Genomic DNA, 4,608 nt, shown 5'->3' on the forward strand with positions numbered 1-4,608 from the left:
TCACCTCTCTTGGACTTTATCGCTTATTTTTTCTCTTTCTGGCAATGCCAATGTCTCCATGCCCTGTAGGCATGTAAATTTGAATAGATTTTCAAGGAAAAAACCTTCTTTGGCATAGAGACCCCTGCTCACCTCTGCTATTTCCTCCTTTTTACCTGTTAACTATTCTTTTGTTTGTTTATTGAAACATGGTCTCAATATGTAACACGGACTGACCTTATATTCCCAAATCCTGCTGCCTCAGCCTCCCTGGTGCTAGGATTACAGGCACTTGGTGCTCTCGCTCTTTCCCTCTATTCCTTAACTGCTTGTGATCACCAAGGCTCCATTCTTGGCCCTCTGCTCATTCATTTCATTCATGATCGTGGCTTCAGCTACCCCCTAATATTAATACACAGTAAAGATGCCCAAATGTATCGGCTCAGGTCTCTGCTGCTGAGTGGGACACTTTCATGTCCAAGCGACTATTTGTCATCTCCACTGCAATGTCCCACAGGTGTTTCAATCCCAGCATATCCACAGTAGCTCTCATTACCCCTTGTCCCTGAATTTCTTCTCAGTTCCAGGCCCCCACTTATGGAAGCCAGAAACCAGACTTCCCTAGCATGCCCCCGCCCACCCTTATCACCTGCTTCCTCAAACCACCATGGCCTATTGGCTCTTCTTCTTTAAGCGTTCTCAGACACCTGCCTTTCTTCTCTACTCAAGGTCCTAGTTAGGTTTGAAAGCCACTCGACCCTGGATGAGTGCAAACCTCCTGCCTTGATACCCTGCCCTTCCCGGTACTTCTACACCAGATTCAGCTACAGATCCACACCCAGAGCAGAGGCCCTTTAAAGCAGTGGTTCTCAACCTGTGGCTCACCACCCCTTGGGGAAGTTGAACCACCCTTTCACTGGGGTCTCAGATCAGATATCTCCTATATAAGATATTTACATTGTGATTCATAACAGTAGCAAAAATCACAGTTATGAAGTAGCAATGAAATAATTTTATGGTTAGGGATCACCACAACATTAGGAACTGTATTAAAGGGTCACAGCATTAGGAAGGGTGAGAACCACTGTCTGTCTAGACCATCCACATGAGGAACTGTATTAAAGGGTCACAGCATTAGGAAGGGTGAGAACCACTGTCTAGACCATCCACATGAGGAACTGTATTAAAGGGTCACAGCATTAGGAAGGGTGAGAACCACTGTCTAGACCATCCACATGAGGAACTGTATTAAAGGGTCACAGCATTAGGAAGGGTGAGAACCACTGTCTAGACCATCCACATGAGGAACTGTATTAAAGGGTCACAGCATTAGGAAGGGTGAGAACCACTGTCTAGACCATCCACATGAGGAACTGTATTAAAGGGTCACAGCATTAGGAATGTTGAGAACCACTGTCTAGACCATCAACATGAGGAACTGTATTAAAGGGTCACAGCATTAGGAAGGGTGAGAACCACTGTCTAGACCATCAACATGAGGAACTGTATTAAAGGGACACAGCATTAGGAAGGGTGAGAACCACTGTGTAGACCATCAACATGAGGAACTGTATTAAAGGGTCACAGCATTAGGAAGGGTGAGAACCACTGTCTAGACCATCAACATGAGGAGCTGTGTTAAAGGGTCACAGCATTAGGAAGGGCTGTCTTTGTACCTGTCCCCCTCTTTGGGAAAGTACCTCATTACTCCTTGCTGGCTCTTTCCTCTTTCACATCTCTACTGAGCTTCAAGTGTCTTTATCAACTTTCCAAAATCTCATAAGCTGATGTAGACCGTTACCCAGTCCTTCCTCTTCAAAGACATCTGGTGGGCCTACCCTACCCTCCCTGATACCTCTCAAGTTGAGTTCCTTGAGGCCGGCAGTTTCATGCTACAATCCCCATACCCAGCACGGGGTTTGGCATGTGCTTGTTGCATGAATGAGTCACTGAAGTATGAATGAGGAGGAGTAGCAGGGAGGGAAGAAACGGATGTGCTGGGAGGAGGAGGGCAGATGCTGCTCCTGTCTCACAAGTTAGCTCTGGAGAGACATCCTGTCTAAGGCCTGTGGTAGACTCAGGTGATCCCAAATGCTCTGGGCAATCCTCTCTCTCTGTCTCAGTCTCTCCATTTCTCTGTCTATCTGTCTCTCTCTCTCTCCTCCTCCTCCTCCTCCTCCTCCTCCTCTCCCCTCTTTTTATGTGGAAGATGGAACCCAGGGTCTCCTAGTTGCTGGCCAAGTGTTTTGCTACCAAGCCATGCCCACAGCCTGTGACTATGATCTCTTCATTTCTCCGAACAATGAAAAGAAGTGAAGTTCACAGAGCTTGGCCCTGTGCTCAGGGACAGGCAGGTAAGACCCTTTCTCAACTGCTCAGTGACCATTTCTATCTGGGCCTATGGGTGGATATGATGGTACCCAAAATACAGAGACACCTTTCCAAGCAACTGCTGCCTCTGAGACAGCTTCTCTAATAGAACAGCAGCTTTACCACCCTGGCTGCTGGCTGCTGCAAGAAGATGCCAGGAATCCTGAAGTGTTGGTGCTTTCAGAATAGCTAGGTCAAGGCTGAAGCAGTTCTGCTCACAGAGGCCTTTTCTTCTCTCTCTCTCTCTCTCTCTCTCTCTCTCTCTCTCTCTCTCTCTCTCTCTCTCCCTCTCTCCCTCCCTCCCTCTATCTGTCCTTCCTTCCTCCCTCCCTCCCTCCCTCCTCCCCTCCCCCCCCTCCCTCCCTCCCTCCCTCTCTGTGCTGAGGATAAAACCCAGAGCCTTATGCATGCTAGGAAAGTGTTCTACGGTGAGCTAACCCCCATATCCCAGCCTCTTCTCAATGGTTAACTAATTGAGACAGGATTTTGCTGTGTATCTCAGGCTGGCCTGGAACTCACTATGTAGTCCAAGCTGGCCTCAAACTCTTGACAAGCCTCTTGCCTCTATCTTCCAACTCTAGGCTAATAGGCATGAGGCCCCCTCATCTGTCTAAGACTTTTCTCTCTAATTCAGTTTTGCTAGACAAATATTTTCTGTGTGTTCTGTGACCTGGAAAGGGGGATTGATTAGCACTGTCACAGAATCTCTAATGATGATGGTCAGGTACCTAGAATGTCATGAGTGTCTAACTGGGGCCTTGACATCATGAATTTATCCATAAATTTCCTTGTGTTAAAGCTTTTTCTTGTGCCGGGCGTTGGTGGCACATGCCCTTAATCCCAGCACTCAGGAGGCAGAGGCAGGCAGATCTCTGTGAGTTCGAGACCAGCCTGGTCTACAAGAGCTAGTTCCAGGACAGTCTCCAAAGCCACAGAGAAACCTTGCCTCAAAAAACCAAAAAAAAGAAAAGAAAAGAAAAGCTTTTTCTTGTTCTTTCCCCTTTGTTTTTCTGACAGAGGATGCCATATATCCCAGGCTAGCTTCAAAGTCACTATCTAGCAAAGAATGATCTTGAACTCCTAACTGTCCTGCCTCTAAGCCTCAGAGTGCTGGGATTACAGATGTGGACACCCACATTCTCTTTATGTAGTACTGGGCCTCCATCTCATGGCTCCATGCGTGGTAGGCAGCTAGTCTACCAACCGAGCTATATTCCCAGACTTCGTGTGTTTTAAAGTAGGGCTGGAGTCTTTGTGCATGCCTGTTTTATAGATGAGAAAACCAAGGTGCGGTGAAGTCGACAGGCTAACCCACTCCAGCACTGTCAGAGCCAAATTCGACTGACTAGGGATAGCTAGCATCTCGTGTGAAAGGGCACTTGGCCGAGTTCCAGCCCTCTAAGGCTGTCCAACTTAGTGAATTTATTCTCTGCCCACAAGAGGTCAGTAGGTCCCACAGGAGCAGAGTGGGCACAGAAAGGCCTGCAGGGTGGAAGGCCGGGTGTCCTCTGTGACAGTGGCTCCCTGAGAGGAACTTCTAATACTACCAGGACTGCCAAGAGGTTCCTCCACAGCCCAGAGAGGTGGGTGGCCAAGCATTTGCTTATGCCAGGAAGGCTGTACAAATTCTTTTTTAATATTGCGGTCCTCAGAGTATAATGAGCCACCTGTGGAGGGCAGTGAACATAGATGAAGGATCTGCCATAGTGGGCCCCTTCCTCAAAGGCTGTGGAGTTTCCCTGGGAATAATGAACCATTAATGTCACAGGGCTGTGCTTGCCGAGCCAGAACTTGAAGACCCATATAATAACATCCTGTGGATTCAGAACCCTGAAGATCTGGATTTGGATCCTGACTCATATTAACTAAAACCTCTGGCAAGTTGATTAACTTCTCTAAGCAGCCATCTCCCAATTGTTGACATGAAGAATAATATCTGCTTTTGAGTTGTCCTGCAGTTGTATTTACTTATTCGTTTAAAAACAAAACAAAACAAAAAAACCCTTGGGTGCCTCTCTTGCCCATGAATGCTACCAGGCTCAAGTGGAGATGAAGTTTAGGCCCAGTGCCTGGCACATAGCAAATGCTGTTTTAACAACAGCCTCTCTTTGAAGGTCAGGTCATGAACTTAGATTCAGTCGTAGGCAGTTGGAAGCATCCTGAACAAACAAGGAGGAGGAGGAAACTGCCAGTTAAGGAGAGCCAGGGTTCAACAATGCCTGCCTTATCGCTTCCATACCTGCTCTTCTGAACACCATA

The sequence above is a fragment of the Cricetulus griseus genome, chromosome X (genome assembly GCF_003668045.3).
Source record: "Cricetulus griseus strain 17A/GY chromosome X, alternate assembly CriGri-PICRH-1.0, whole genome shotgun sequence".
NCBI lineage: Eukaryota > Metazoa > Chordata > Mammalia > Rodentia > Cricetidae > Cricetulus > Cricetulus griseus.